Source organism: Anomaloglossus baeobatrachus, chromosome 6 (assembly GCF_048569485.1).
Source record: "Anomaloglossus baeobatrachus isolate aAnoBae1 chromosome 6, aAnoBae1.hap1, whole genome shotgun sequence".
NCBI classification, from domain to species: domain Eukaryota; kingdom Metazoa; phylum Chordata; class Amphibia; order Anura; family Aromobatidae; genus Anomaloglossus; species Anomaloglossus baeobatrachus.
Genome location: NC_134358.1, coordinates 557,034,475 through 557,051,559, shown reverse-complemented (window position 1 = coordinate 557,051,559; position 17,085 = coordinate 557,034,475). Strand labels below are relative to the sequence as shown.

The following is a 17,085-nucleotide window of genomic DNA, read 5'->3' as shown; positions in this document are numbered from 1 at the left end:
TCCTTTTTGTTTAATGCTGTTGAAAGCGGCGGCTGCACATCAATCGCTTGGAAGCTAAATGCCGGGTTTTATACATCAGCGGCAGCGGCATAAATTACACGGATCAGGCCGATCAGCATTCTGTTTCTATGAAAGTTTCCTCCAATGGGGGAGAAAGTGGTGCGTTATTTAAAGGGACAGTGCAATGAAAGGGAAACGATCAGCGGAAAATAACTTCTATAAAATGAGATTTTTGAATTACATGTATTTTTGTGCCTTTTTTTTTACAATTTTACAATTTATGTTAAAAACACAAAATATTAATCTTGCATTTTTCATACTGGCAACGTTTTTTTTTTAGACTTTTACTTCTTGTCTATTTAGGAACATTTCTCAGCAGGCTCATTATCATCACAGGCAGGATTACAATGACTGATAACACCTCTATACACAGTTGATATCACAGGATCCACCATTCACAATAGATGATGTCACAGCTCACCTCTTCCCTCTCCTCTACAATGACTGATAACACCTCTATATACAGTAGATAACACAGAATGCACCATTCACAGTATGTGATGTCACAGCTCACCTCATCCTCCTGTACAATGATTGATAATACCTATATGTTCAGTAGGTAACACAGGATCCATCATTCACTATAGGTTGTCACAGCTCACCTCTTCCCTCTCCTCTACAATGATTGATAACACCTCTATATACAGTAGGTGACACAGGATCTGTCAGTCACAATAGATGGTCACAGCTCACCTTCTGTACAATAACTGATAACACCTCTATATACAATAGGTACCACAGGATCCATCACTCACAAGAGATGGTCACAGCTCACCTTCTCCTCCTACTGTACAATGACTGATAACACCTCTGTATATAGTAGGTAACACAGGATCCAGCATTCACAATAGGTGATGTCACAGCTCACCTGCTTCTCCTCTACAATGACTGATAATACCTCTATATACAGTAGATAACACAGGATCCACGATTCACAATAGATGATGTCACAGCGTACCTCCTCCCTCTCCTGTATAATGACTGATAACACGCTATAAAGTGTAGATAGCACAGGATCCCCCAAATATAATAGATGATGTCACAGCTCACCTCCTTCCTCACCTGTATAATAACTGATAACACCTCTTTAAACAGTAGATAGCACAGCATCCCCCAAATACAATAGATGATGTCACAGCTCACCTCCTCCCTTCACAACGACCTTTGTACAAGCTCATTAGAGGCTTCAGTGCATGCAGATTGCCTGAAACAATAACAGTAAATGATGTCCCAATGGTTAAGGTAAAAATGACCAGATTTCTATTTTTTAATAACGATCAGGATGTGAGATAAAACATTAACATTTTTTAAAAAATTGCATTTTAGTTTTACATTAAAACCTGATATACACAATAGGTCCTGATGACACATTCCCTTTAAAGGGGAGACGAAATTTAAAAACAAAGAAAACAAAACTTGGCTCCTTTTTTCCAAAACCAGTCCCCATCCCGCCACTGGAGCTAGCTATAATAAGAGCGTGTGCACATGATGTGGCTTTTAGCGCATTGGCTCCTAAACCGCCTGAAAAAGCCCTTAAAAGAGGGTAGATGAAATGAACGCATTCACTGCAGTGTAAAAACGACGTGCTCTTCATATGGCCCAAAAATTGCAATGTAACGACCAGTCCGGTCTTCAGGCGGCGTCCTCTTGCAAAACTTGGTGGGTCCGAAAGACGTCATGTCCACATACCCTAACCAACTGAATGTATCAACGTGGTATTATCCAAAATGAGATGGCAGTGGGGTCATAGTTTTCTTGGAGAGATGGGTTTTCAAATTCCATTTGAAGCTTCGAAACGTAGTGGATACTTGGAAGTATCGGGGCTCAGAATTCCAAAGAATTGGGAATACTTGGGAGAAGTCTTGGACACGTTCAGATGAGGAACGGATAAGTGTGGAGGAGAGAAGGAGATCTTGGGAGGACCAGAGATTACGATCCTTTACGATCCGACAACTTTGTAGGTCAATGTCAGTAGTTCGAATGGGATACGTTGGGGAATTGGAAGCCAATGAAGGTATGTGTTGAGGGGAGAAGCGGAGGAGCAGCGAGGAGAGAGGTGGATTAGTCGGGCAGCAGAGTTAAGGACACTCTGGAGAGGAGCAAGAGTGTTAGCAGGGAGGCCACAGAGGAGGATGTTGCAGTAGCCAAGGTGGGAGATGATGAGGGCGGCACTAACATTTTCATAAATTGAGAGATGAGGAAAAGGCGAATTCTGGAAAAGATTTTGAGTTGGAGACGTCAAAAGGTGGCAAGAGCTTGGATATGCGGTTTGAAGGACAAGGCAGAGTCAAGGATTACTCCAAGAGAATGGAGTTCTAGTTACAGAGATGAGAATAAGGAGGATATGGCTGATAGACACGCTGGCATTCTGGACAGCAGAGAGGTGACGTCTGGACCAGAGAGGTAGATCTGAGGGTCATCGGTGTATAGGTGGTACTGGAAGCCATGGGACTTTATGAGTTGTCCCAGGCCAAAAGGCTCTGAAAGTTTGCTAATATAAATTTTTATAGGTATCACTCTTAAAATATTTTTGTCGTTCTTGGGGCATAAGTATTTCAATTGAATTTTCTGGCTAACACAGTACCGCAATATTACTTTGCATCATGTTTGCAACAAGAATTTGTTGAAACTTCATTGAATTCATTCTTCCCTCTATCCATGAAATGATCCTCGTGCCTTTGACTGCAACTCAACCCCAAAGAATGATTGATCCACCCCCATGCTTAATGGTTGGCAAGATATTCTTTTCCTGACATTCTGTGCTCTTTTTTCTCTACACATACCTTTGATCATCGTGGCAAAAGATTTTATTTTAACCTCATCGATAGAAAGTACTTGTTTGCAAAATGCATCAGGCTTGATTAGATGTACTTTTGCCGACTTCTGATGCTGAATTTTATGGTGAGGACGCAGGAGAGGTTTTCTTCTGATGACTTTTCCATGAAGGCCATATTTGTGCAGGTGTCTCTCAATATGAGAACAATGTACCACAATTCCAGAGTCTGCTAAATCTTCCTGAAGGTCTTTTGCAGTCAAGCAGGGGTCCTGATTTGCCTCGCTAGCAATCCTACCAGCAGCTCTCACAGAAATTTTGCTTGCTTTTCCAGATCTTTTCATCACCTCCACTGTTCCTGGTGATTGCCATTTCTTAATTACATTTCTATCTGAGGAAAAGGCACCTTGAAACGCTTTGCTATCTTCTTATAGCCTTCTCCTTCTTTGTGGGCCTCCACTATTTTCATTTTCAGAGTGCTAGGCAGCTGCTTACAAAAACAAATGGTTGCTGGTTTTTGGGACAAGGTTAGATAAGGCTGGGTTTTTATAAAGTTGAGAAATTTGCATCACCCGGCCTTTCCTAACAATGTTAGTGAAAAAGCCGTAACCCTAACAGACCAATTAAGGTCTGAAACCTTGGTCAACGTTATCTGAGGGCACATATCTTCAAGGGTGCCTAAACTTTTGCATCGGCCCATTTATCTTTTTGTAATTTTAAAAATGGAAAAATTGAAAATATACATGTATATTTTTTTTCCTTAAATACAAAGGAAATGTGCCATCTGTAACTTTATTCCTTTTAGAGATCATTTTAACTCCTTAAACTGTTCACAATAACAGTAATTTTGACCAGGGGCGCCCAAACATTTGCATGCCACTGTAGACAGACAGATAGAGAGATATGTTGACTATTCTTAGAAAGTTTAAATATTTATGGAATTTTGAGAAATTTCCTTCCAGTTTTTCTATGGGAAGAAGACAAGGACATTCCCAGGGACTCGTCTTTGAAATTTTCTGGAGCAGATTAGGGGCTGGGGGAGACCGGCTTTGAACTTCTCAGTTTCTCAGATGTGCGGAGGATTAACCCTTGTGAAATGTAAAATACCGTTATACTGTGGTTAATATTCTCAGGGATGCCACGGGCTGTTCCTCATTTTGGATGGTCGTAGTCGCTGACTGATTAGCCTGAATCATTAGGGTTTGTTCACACGTTGCAGATTTTTCTGTACATAAAACTGCATGTCTTGGCAGGAAAAACTCTGCGGAAAAAATGCTAATTTTTTGCATTTTTTCATGTGCTTTTTTTATGTGTTTTCTTTCATGCGTTTTTTTTGTTATACATTGGGATAGGGAAAACGCTGTGGAAAAATGCAGTTTTTTTCTGCACCAAAATTTGGAAGAAAAAAAATCTGCATCGGGTGCACAGCACTTCAGGACTCTCATAGATTTTGCTGCGATGCATTTTTCCTTTCAGTATTGATTAATATCTTAAAAAAAAACCCGCATCAAAAAATGTGGGAAAAAATGCAGCGTGTGCACACAGCCTTATCCCGTATCATCCACAGATGCTTCTTCAGGCTGGGTCAGTAATATGGCTCTCATAGAAGTCTATGAAACTTCTGTTTGAGCGTGAATGGGTCAGTCCTGGGGCCGGGACTTTGCTGTCCTTATCTTGATAAAATTGTTAGATGCAAATGGTCTGAAAGGAAGATAAAACCTTTAGATCAGACTTTACGCTGTTTTATGAGGCTGGAATAGCAGAGGTCATCAATATTCGATCGTAGGGTGAGACGCCTGAAAATCCACCAATCAGCTGCTTTTTTTATTCAGTGCCACAGTGCCTTGCATTTTATTGTGGTTGTTCCTGGTACTGCAGCTCCGTCCCATCCAGAGGGCAAAATTGTGTCCTTGCAATATAATGATCACATAGGTGCTCGGATCATAGGACCCAGAGCAAATTTTAGTGTCTGGAAGATTTTCATTCACTGACAACAAGCAGAGGTCTTGGAACTGATGATTTAAAGCTCACAATCACCAGGATTTTCCTATATAACCTAAAGCCAGTGCTATACTGGCACTATCAGTCGGAGTCTATACATACCTGTAGTGGTCAGCTCGGATGTATAGGTTTTGAAACACAAGCAAGTAAAGTATGTAAAATGAGCAGCTTGTTGAGTGACAGCAGCTGAGGATCAGATAATAGCTGAAGGGGTAGTCAAAGTTATCTCCTCCCCCTTTTATTTATGCTAATTATATTATACAATATTCTAGAATCAATTTACTTTGTGACTAGAAGGAGCTGTGTTGATGTCATTCCCATGTAACCAGAAGGGGCAGGGCCTCAGCCAATAGAAAAATGTTGCTTCTTGGTATCAGCTATGTTGGCTGAGGCCCCACCCCTTATGGTCACATGGGTATGACATCAGCACAGGTCCTTAGCATAAATAACAGCGGGAGGGGATTACTATGAATGCCCCAGCTATCAGCTGCTGCAGCTGCTGTCACTCAACATGCTGCTCATTTTACAAACTTTACTTGCTTGTGTTTCAAAACCTATACATCCTAGCTGACACCTAAAGGTATGTATAGAATCAGCATGATAGTGCCAGTATAGCACTGGCTTTAGGTTATAGAGGAAAATCCTGGTGATTGGTGTGCTTTAACCCCTTCCCAACAGGTCGTACTATTGGTCCCATGTGGGTGTACTTATGCAGAGTGAGTTTACGACGCATAGGGAAAGGGTCGGCAGTGCTGTACAGCCAGCACCTACTTCTAACTGAAGCAATCACATTTTTAAAAGTATAAAATAAAACATAAAAACCTAAAATCAAACTCTTGTTCCTTAGTTAAAAAATAAAATAACAAACAACATATGGGGTTTAAGCTCTTCTACAAAATGATGTCACCTATATGGTAAATGCCATTAAGAAAAAAAAAAGAAACAAAACAGCAGAATTGCAAATAAAAGCGTTACAAAATCTTAAATCCCCTAAAATAATACTAATAAAAACTGGATCTCGACAATAATCAGACGGCTCCACTGCCAAAAAAAATTCAAAAAGTTACGGTCCGTGGAAAAGGAGTAAGAAAAAAACAAAAGTGCAAAAAAAAAAAAAAATTACTGAAGGGTAAAGGGTTAATACAGAAAAGTATAATAGAAAGTTGCGTCCTGCAGTGTCGCTGTGATTTGTTGTGTTGTGCCCCTCTGTGATAGTCGCGCGCTGCACTTTTTATTACTATAGGTTTTTTTTGTGTTTTTTATCCTTTTTATTCTTGAAACGAGAAGTTACTTATTGTTAAAGAATCCCTGGTGCTCCCAAAATAATCTATAAAGCCATTGTGACCCCCCGCAGACGGTAAGAATAGACGCCCCCCCCCAACTCCCCGCTATATCTGTGTCATCTCGTCAGGGTGTTCCCCCCTCTTTTTCAGGGTTATCTCTTTCCGCTGTTTGCTGGCGCACCGTCCTTCCTGCTGGCTGCTATAATAAGGGCTTAATGAGGCATTCTATGATCTCTTTAGTTAAGGCGGCTGGGGAGTTCTGCGCGGGGGCAGCGATCAGCGGGTTCATTGTAAACCTCTTTCTTAGAACTATGTATCAACACAATACGGGAAACGATTTATAGCCGAGACGCCATTGATGTCGCTTTGTCGCTTGAAGTCAGTAAGTAATACCGTAATTATAGGCCTATTCTAACTCCAGAGGTAAGAAACGCTCTATAATGTAAGCATGAAGTAGAGAGTTGTTATATACTAATTATTCATTTTAATTTTTTCTTTTTTTGTTGTTATTTTTTTATATTTCTTTATTTTCATATACTATTTATTTATTTTAATTTTGGTTTATTTTGTTATTTTTTTATATTTATTTCTTTTTACAGTGCCTACAAGTAGAATTCAACCCCCTGCAGATTTAGCAGGTTTACACATTCGGAATTAACTTGGCATTGTGACATTTGGACTGTAGATCAGCCTGGAAGTGTGAAATGCAGCAAAAAAGAATGTTATTTCTTTTTTTATTTTTTTTTTTTAAATTGTGAAAAGTTTATTCAGAGGGTCATTTATTATTCAACCCCTCAAACCACCAGAATTCTGTTTGGTTCCCCTAAAGTATTAAGAAGTATTTCAGGCACAAAGAACAATGAGCTTCACATGTTTGGATTAATTATCTCTTTTTCCAGCCTTTTCTGACTAATTAAGACCCTCCCCAAACTTGTGAACAGCACTCATACTTGGTCAACATGGGAAAGACAAAGGAGCATTCCAAGGCCATCAGACACAAGATCGTGGAGGGTCACAAGGCTGGCAAGGGGTACAACACCCTTTCCAAGGAGTTGGTGTCGCGGGCGGAGGAGGGGTCGCTGCGCTCTCCCACTGCTCGGGTCCGGCTGCCGCTGCTGCTGCGGCTTGCTGCTGCTCTGGTAGAGCTGCACGGTCCGGATTTCAACCCATGCCGCGGTTCCAGGCGCGGGGGCTACGGTGCTTCGGGACGGCATCCACATGTTGCTGGCGGCTTCTCCCAGGAACAAGATGGCTGCAGAATCCTGGCGTCCCTGCTTTTATAGCCGCGGCTACATGCGACCAGTCGCCATTTCGTCCCCCTTAGCCTCTTTCCGGCCCCTCCTCTATCGGGGCGGGGTTTTGGCCTTCGTGCCTCCACTACTCGGGAAGACTCTCGGGCGGGAACTTTTCGCGCCAACGATGGCGGCTTCTGAAATTTTCTGGCCGGATACCTCCGGCGGTAACAAGGCGCACCTCTACCCAACGGCAGAGCGGTAAGATCCTGTTCGTGACGCCAAGTTGTCGCGGGCGGAGGAGGGGTCGCTGCGCTCTTCCACTGATCGGGTCCAGCTGCCGCTGCTGCTGCGGCTTGCTGCTGCTCGGTGGCTCGAGCGATGGGCCGGATCCCGGGGACTCGAGCGGCGCTCCTCGCCCGTGAGTGAAAGGGGTGTGGTTTTGGGGAATTATTGTCCGTGACGCCACCCACGGTTGTGGTGATTTTTGATAGCACCACCGCTGCTCTGTGTGGGGACCCCGGGAGCGGTGACAGGGAGCAGCAAAGTTGTTAGTTCTCCCCTCCGTGAGTAGGGGATGGTTGTCCCGGGGCCCAGTGATGAAGTGGAGGATGAGGGATGGCAGGGCCGGTGCAGGGCTTGGTGAGGTGCAGGGTCGCGGGGGCAGCGCTGTGCCTCACGGCACGATGGTACTCACTCAGCCTAAGACGATGACACAGTTCTCGGTAAAACACACGGCTGGAAAGACGGTTCCCACGGACGGCTGCTGTTGCTTTTCCCTGGTAGTTAACGGTGACTGTCTCTTTTCCTGCACCTAAGTTCACTGTTGGTAGCGATGGATTCCAACCGGTAACCCGCTCCCCGACTTGGATATGGGCCGGAGGAGCCCCTCTTTGCCCGCAGGCGCTGGCCCTGAGAAACTGGTGCCTTGGCGGTAGCGGTGTCTCTCGCATACGGTTGGACTGTTGCCTTCAATCGGGACTTAGTTGTTTGGAGACCCAGGAGGTCCCCTTCACTGATGGATTTGGCAAATTCACGGCGACTCCTAGCCTTGCCGGGATCCGAAAGGCCCCTGCCAATGGTGCTGGCTTCTCCTCGTGTACCGGCCCGGTACCGCCGGGCCACCACCCGTCCGCGGTCCTTTCGGCAACTCCGATCAGCCTCCACTGCAGACGGTCACCGCCGTCTGCTAACCTTGCTGTCCCGGTCCGGGGCACACACCCGGACCAACTTCAGGCTTTCAACTGTCACTTTCCTCTTTCACTTCCACTGCACTACTACTCAGCTCCTCTCACTTTCTCCTCCAACACTCATCTGTTTCTCACTGATCTGCCTGGTTTTCCCGCCTCCAGGACTGTGAACTCCTTGGTGGGTGGAGACCAACCGCCTGGCTCCACCCCCTGGTGTGGACATCAGCCCCTGGAGGAAGGCAACAAGGATTTCTGGTGTAGCTTTGGTGTACCTAACCGGGGTGTAGGGTGTGGTGATGTCATTACCTGTGACCCCTGGCTTGTCCAGGGCGTCACATTGGGCCTACCTGTCTCCACTGTTGGGAGCATCATCCGGAAGTGGAAGGCTTATGGAACTACTGTTAGCCTTCCACGGCCTGGACAGCCTTTGAAAGTTTCCACCCGTGCCGAGGCTAGGCTTGTCCGAAGAGTCAAGGCTAACCCAAGGACAACAAGGAAGGAGCTCCGGGAAGATCTCATGGCAGTGGGGTCATTGGTTTCAGTCAATACCATAAGTAACGTACTCCACCGCAATGGTCTCCGTTCCAGACGAGCCCGTAAGGTACCTTTACTTTCAAAGTGTCATGTCAAGGCTCGTCTACAGTTTGCTCATGATCACTTGGAGGACTCTGAGACAGACTGGTTCAAGGTTCTCTGGTCTGATGAGACCAAGATCGAGATCTTTGGTGCCAACCACGCACGTGACGTTTGGAGACTGGATGGCACTGCATACGACCCCAAGAATACCATCCCTACAGTCAAGCATGGTGGTGGTAGCATCATGCTGTGGGGCTGTTTCTCAGCCAAGGGGCCTGGCCATCTGGTCCGCATCCATGGGAAGATGGATAGCATGGCCTACCTGGAGATTTTGGCCAAGAACCTCCGCTCCTCCATCAAGGATCTTAAGATGGGTCATCATTTCATCTTCCAACAAGACAACGACCCAAAGCACACAGCCAAGAAAACCAAGGCCTGGTTCAAGAGGGAAAAAATCAAGGTGTTGCAGTGGCCTAGTCAGTCTCCTGACCTTAACCCAATTGAAAACTTGTGGAAGGAGCTCAAGATTAAAGTCCACATGAGACACCCAAAGAACCTAGATAACTTGGAGAAGATCTGCATGGAGGAGTGGGCCAAGATAACTCCAGAGACCTGTGCCGGCCTGATCAGGTCTTATAAAAGACGATTATTAGCTGTAATTGCAAACAAGGGTTATTCCACAAAATATTAAACCTAGGGGTTGAATAATAATTGACCCACACTTTTATGTTGAAAATTTATTAAAATTTAACTGAGCAACATAACTTGTTGGTTTGTAAGATTTATGCATCTGTTAATAAATCCTGCTCTTGTTTGAAGTTTGCAGGCTCTAACTTATTCGCATCTTATCAAACCTGCTAAATCTGCAGGGGGTTGAATACTACTTGTAGGCACTGTATATACTATTTATTTATTTTAATTTTTGCTTTTTTTTGTTATTTTTTATATTTCTTTTTATATACTATTTATTTTAATTTTTGCTTTTTTTGTTATTTTTTTATATCTATTTGTTTTTATATACTATTTATTTATTTATTTAAATTTTTGCGTTATTTTTTATATTTATTTCTTTTTATATACTATTTATTTATTTTAACTTTTGCTTTTTTTGGTTATTTTTTATATTTATATCTTTTTATATACTATTTATATATTTTATTTTATTTTTATATATATTTAATTCTTTTTATATACTATTTATTTATTTTAATTTTCACTTATTTTGTTATTTTTTATATTTATTTTTAGATACTATTTATTTTAATTTTTGATTTTTTTGTTATTTTTTTATATTTATTTTTTTATACTATTTATTTATTTAAATTTTTGCTTTTATTGTTTTTTTCATATTTATTTCTTTTTATATACTATTTATTTATTTTCAATTTTGCTTTTGTTGTTATTTTTTTATATTTATTTCTTTTTATATACTATTTATTTTCATTTTTGCTTTTTTTTTGTTTTTTTATATATATTTCTTTTTATATACTATTTATTTATTTTTATTTTTGCTTTTTTTTGTTATTTTTTTATATTCATTTCTTTTTATATACTATTTTTGTTTTAATTTTTGCTTTTTTTTGTTATATTTTATATGTATTTCTTTTTATATACTATTTATTTATTTTAATTTTTTTCATGTTTTTGTTATTTTTGTATATTTATTTATTTTTTTATTTTGTCTATTTATACAGCGAGTGAAAGTATTGAAGACGTCACCAATTTTCTAAATAAATATATTTCTAAAGGTGCTATGGACATGAATTTCTCACCAGATGTCAGTAACAACCCGTCCAATCCACAAGAGATCAAACCATAGATGTCCATAAATTTAATATTGTATAATAATGAGAAATGACACAGGGAAAAAGAATTGAACACATTTACTGAAATTTATTTAATACTTTAAGCCTTTGTTGGTGATGAAGCTTCCAGACCCCTCCTTTATGGAGACACTAGTCGCCTGCATTGTTCAGGTGGGATTTTGGACCATTTTTCCATACAAACACTTTTCATATTCTGCAGGTGTCACACAGAATTTTGCTTAAAACTCGCTGAGTGTCATGCGGCATCACATTGTTCATGCTACAGATTCAAATCTCCACACTATGGTTTTTCTGGTGTTTCTGACTTACATAGACAGGCTCGGGCATCAACCAGCTGTGAGCTCATTAATGGTCAGGCTAGCAAGAGTTAACCTCAGCTAGCCTGCTGGTTACCTATAAAATCACATGTTGTTGGAAACCTATCACATTTACTCAAAGCCTTTTTAAAATGGTGGAATCTGTCTTCCCATGCCAACTATAGTTTATTGCTGTGTTGGTCTGTGTGCTGTTGTGTCCCAGTCCTGCTGGTGATTATATTGTGCAGTGCTTGGATTTGTTGTGGAGTTCTCCTGTTGTCTTGGTGTTTCCTCCCTGCTCTTATTTTCCTCCTTGTGTCTTATTGTCATACCTTTGTGTAAGCGTGCAATGTGATAGAGTTTTGGTTTCCCCTGTTTGTCTATTTCTGTTTGTATTATCACACTCCTGTCCTGTCCTGTCCCTACCTGGGGTGAAGTGGAGGGGGTGTAAGATCAGGGCTAGTCAAGAGTAGGGACAGGAAGGTGGCCTCCAAACATGATGTGTATCATGGCATCCAAAGAGTAAAATTTTGGTCTCATCTGACCAGATAATATTCTCCCAGTATTCCACGGATTTGTCTAAATGTTGTTGACCAAACTTTAAATGCGCTTGAAGATATTATTTGTTTAGGAATGGAGTCTTGCGTGGTGAGCGTGCATACAGTAGCGTGCATACAGGAGCGTGCATACAGGAGCGTGTATACAAGAGCGTGCATACAGGCCATGGAGGGGGAGTGCATTACTTTTTGTTTTCTTTGAAACAATTGTACCTACAGATTCCAAGTCTTTCTGAAGCTCTTCATAGGTTGTTCCTGGCTCTTGGACAACTCTTCTGATAATTCTTTTCACTCTTTTGGCTTAAATCTCATGGGGAGCCCTGAACGTGAGTGGTTTAGGATGAAATGATGTCCTTTTTTCTAGATTAGTGGTCTCTGGAACCTTCAGTAGTATAGAAATTCTTCTGTATTCAATGCCAGCAATATGTTTTGCAACAAGGTTGTGAAGGTCTTAAGACAGCTCACTGATTTTACCCATCATGAGATGTTTCTTGTGTGACACCTTGGTAATGAGACACAGTTTTCTAGGCCATCAGTTGAACTGCTTCATATTATTTTTCACTAAGTGGCATCATTGTTTTCTAATTACTGATAGATTTCAGCTGGTGTCAGGACTTTACATGGCTTTTTGCACCTCTCTTTCTTCATGTGCCACATATAGACACAAATAGCATAAATATTACCCGACAGAATATCAAGAACTTCTTCTTTTTATTCTTCTGTAAAGCTGGTTTCCTCATGATATAAATCTCTTTAGGCTAAGCCAAGATAAAAGCTTGGAAAAGACTAGAGATGAGCGAATTTTAAAAATTGAGAAGGGTTAGACGACGATATATGATTGTACTCAGCAGTCGTCAGCCCACCTCTGACTTGTGATGCCATAGGAGGCCCCAGCCCGGTCTCCTGGTCTTCCAACCTTTGATCTTTGGGTCTTCCAGTGCTAACGAGGACTCTCAAAAACCATGATGTAAATTGCGTCCAATGTCACCGCACGAGGACTACTAGGTGCAGGACGATTGAAGGCTGGATGACCTGAAGAACGGAGGCTGGAAGATTCAAAGAAAAGATTAATGGACTAGCTGGGGATCTGTCTTTTTTTTAAACCCTTCCCTGCCTTTACTTTTAACCTCTCCTTGCTTTCCTAGATCACAACCATTTTTGCTGGAAGCAAATCCAATCATCACAAAAAATGTGGATTCTGGCAAATCCAAATTATTTATAATATTCGTCTAATATATAAAGCTGAGTGTGTGTGTGTGTGTGTATGTGTGTGTGTGTATGTGTGTGTGTGTATGTGTATGTGTGTATATGTATGTGTGTATATGCGTGTATGTATGTGAGTATGTGTATGTGTGTATATATATGAGTACGTTTGTGTGTATGTGTGTGGTTATGTGTGTTTGTGTGTATATATAATATCATATATAAGAAATCCGCACCATCGCATTTACAATCATGAAATTTTACACAGACGCCCCATGTTACCCAGGGAACGTCGTAGACTATGTTTTGAGGGGAAAAGTTAACGCCGCGCTTTAACAGTTATTCACCAAAAAACCTGCTTACATTAAAGTGAGTGGAGCTGTGAGCTACAGGTTATTAATAGGAGCTGTGAGTGGTTGCTATAGGCAACGAAGGACATTCATATTATAAGAAGCTTATGTGTGAGGTGATATATTGGTGGAGAGATGGATAAAGACAAAGATAGAGAGACAGAGAGAAAGTGACAGAAAGACAGCGAGAGAGACACAGAGAAAGAGAGAGAACGAGACAGACAGAGAGAAGCTGAGACAGAGACAGACACAGACGGAGAGAAACATTGACAGACAGAGACAGACAGACAAAGAGAGAGACAGAGACAGAACGAGACAGAGAGAGACGCAGAGACAGACAGACACAGATGGCGAGAGACACTGACAGACAGAGACAGACAGACAAAGACAGAGACAGAGACAGAACGAGACAGAGAGAGACGCAGAGACAGACAGACACAGATGGCGAGAGACACTGACAGACAGAGACAGACAGACAAAGACAGAGACAGAGACAGAACGAGACAGAGAGAGACGCAGAGACAGACAGACACAGATGGAGAGAGACACTGACAGACAGAGACAGACAAAGAGAGAGACAGAGACAGAACGAGACAGAGAGAGACGCAGAGACAGACAGACACAGATGGCGAGAGACACTGACAGACAGAGACAGACAGACAAAGACAGAGACAGAGACAGAACGAGACAGAGAGAGACGCAGAGACAGACAGACACAGATGGAGAGAGACACTGACAGACAGAGACAGACAGACAAAGACAGAGACAGAACGAGACAGAGAGAGACGCAGAGACAGACAGACACAGATGGCGAGAGACACTGACAGACAGAGACAGACAGACAAAGACAGAGACAGAGACAGAACGAGACAGAGAGACGCAGAGACAGACAGACACAGATGGAGAGAGACACTGACAGACAGAGACAGACAAAGAGAGAGACAGAGACAGAACGAGACAGAGAGAGACGCAGAGACAGACAGACACAGATGGCGAGAGACACTGACAGACAGAGACAGACAGACAAAGACAGAGACAGAGACAGAACGAGACAGAGAGAGACGCAGAGACAGACAGACACAGATGGAGAGAGACACTGACAGACAGAGACAGACAAAGAGAGAGACAGAGACAGAACGAGACAGAGAGAGACGCAGAGACAGACAGACACAGATGGAGAGAGACACTGACAGACAGAGACAGACAGACAAAGAGAGAGACAGAACGAGACAGAGAGAGACGCAGAGACAGACAGACACAGATGGAGAGAGACACTGACAGACAGAGACAGACAGACAAAGAGAGAGACAGAACGACACAGAGAGAGACGCAGAGACAGACAGACACAGATGGAGAGAGACACTGACAGACAGAGACAAAGAGAGAGACAGAGAGAGACGCAGAGACAGACAGACACAGATGGAGAGAGACACTGACAGACAGAGACAGACAGACAAAGAGAGACAGAGACAGAACGAGACAGAGAGAGACGCAGAGACAGACAAACACAGATGGAGAGAGACACTGACAGACAGAGACAGACAGACAAAGAGAGAGACAGAGCGAGACAAAGAGAGAGACATAGACACACAGACTCAGTCCGACATACAGAGATAGACAAAGAGAGACAGATGGAGACAGACAGACACAGACAGACATATGGAGACAGAGAGAGACAGAGACATAAAGACAGAGATAGACAGATAGAGAGAGAGAAAGACAGAGAGGAAGAGAGGGAGAATGAGAGAATGACAGACAGTTACTATCCAGGGCAATGCCGGGTAGTACAGCCAGTTATAAATAGCTATGTTATCAATTCATTTGTCCCCGTTTTCTTATGCCGTATGTCTGAACTGGGGTCAAAGAAAAGCTCTTGTCCTGATGGTACAATGATGAAGCTTTAGTTAAGAAAACTCGACCATCACTTTGTTTTTTTGGTACGGAAAGTTTATATTGCAGACGTTTTGAACTCCTTTCAGATAACTTTTCCAAACTATTTCATTCCAAAATGTTTAAATTTCCAAAAAAATGAAAGGAAAAAAAAGAAAAATGATGAGAAGTTATTTCATGGATGTGGAGAAACCGGCAGGAAAAGAACGGATGACGGAACCATGAAGCTACGACTTTGATGTCAACTTCAGTGAATGTTCTGCCTTTGATGTCGGCTTCAAACTGTGCTAGTTTCCCTGGTGGGAGATTTTCATGGAGAATGATGGACTTATTGGCAGAGGCTCAGTTCAGACTCATCAGATTTTTAGCTGTGATATGTATATATATATATATATATAAGGTTTACACCTAAAAATGCATTAGCTCTAATTAAAAAAAAGTAGAAAAATGCAACATATGGATTCACAAGAATCTGGAATCTGCAAATGTAACAGTTCACATTCATATTTGACAATTTCATCTGCAAATATAAAAGACAAAGAAGCCAAGTTTTATTTTCTTAGAGTGGGTATCTATTTTACAAAAAAAAAATAAAAAAAAAATGTCATAACCTTGTTAGGGATTTCTTAATTAATGGCGGGCATCCTCTGTTCAGGGCGCATATCTTACCCTGTATTACAAATACAGCCCGTCGATTTTAAAAGGCACAGTGTAATACATTATTTTACCTGCGGAGGCACTGCTGAGAATCCAAACCCTTACTGATAGTTGTCATTGCAATTGCTTTTTAGGGATTTTGCAGTCAAGAATAACTGAAAAAATATTTTCCCCTAAAATAAAAAAAATAAATATTTTCATATTAAATTTAAATATTTAATCACATTAGTTGAAACAACTTAAGATAAGAGAACAACTCAAGAACTATATTTACAGTGCTGGCCAAAAGTATTGGCACCCCTGCAATTCTGTCAGATAATACTTAGTTTCTTCCTGAAAATTATTGCAATCACAAATTCTTTGGTATTATTATCTTCATTTAATTTGTCTTCAATAAAAAAAAAATTGTCATAAAGCCAAATTGGATATAATTCCACACTAAACATAAAAAAGGGGGTGGACAAAAGTATTGGCACTGCCTGAAAAATCATGTGATGCTTCTGTAATTTGTGTAATAACAGCCCCTGTAACTTACCTGTGGCACCTAACAGGTGCTGGCAATAACTAAATCACACTTGCAGCAGGTGACATGGATTAAAGTTATAATAATAATAATTTTATTCATTTATATAGCGCTATTAATTCCACAGTGCTTTACATACATTGGTAATACTGTCCCCATTGGGGCTCACAATCTAGAGTCCCTATCTGTATGTCTTTGGAGTGTGGGAGGAAACCGGAGACCCCGGAGGAAACCCACGCAAACACGGGGAGAACATACAAACTCCTTGCAGATGGTGTCCTTGGTGGGACCTGAACCCTGAAACCTGAAACCTGAAAGTTGACCCAACCTCTGTCCTGTGTCATTGTGTGCACCACATTGAGCATGGAGAAAAGAAAGAAGACCAAAGAACTGTCTGAGGACTTGAGAATCCAAATTGTGAGGAAGCATGAGCAATCTCAAGGCTACAAGTCCATCTCCAAAGACCTGAAAGTTCCTGTATCTACGGTGCGCAGTGTCATCAAGAAGTGTAAAGCCCATGGCACTGTGGCTAACCTCCCTAGATGTGGAAGGAAAAGAAACATTGTCGAGAGATTTCAATGCAAGATTGTGCGGATGGTGGATAAAGAACCTCGACTAACATCCAAACAAGTTCAAGCTGCCCTGCAGTCCGAGGGTACAACAGTGTC

The 17,085-nt window shown here is 41.8% G+C and overlaps 1 protein-coding gene across 1 annotated transcript in view; it reads left to right on the top strand.

Moving 5' to 3' along the window:
- Positions 1-17,085, top strand: part of THSD7A (thrombospondin type 1 domain containing 7A) — a 701,817-nt gene that overhangs the window by 447,376 nt on the left and 237,356 nt on the right. The window lies entirely within an intron of this gene.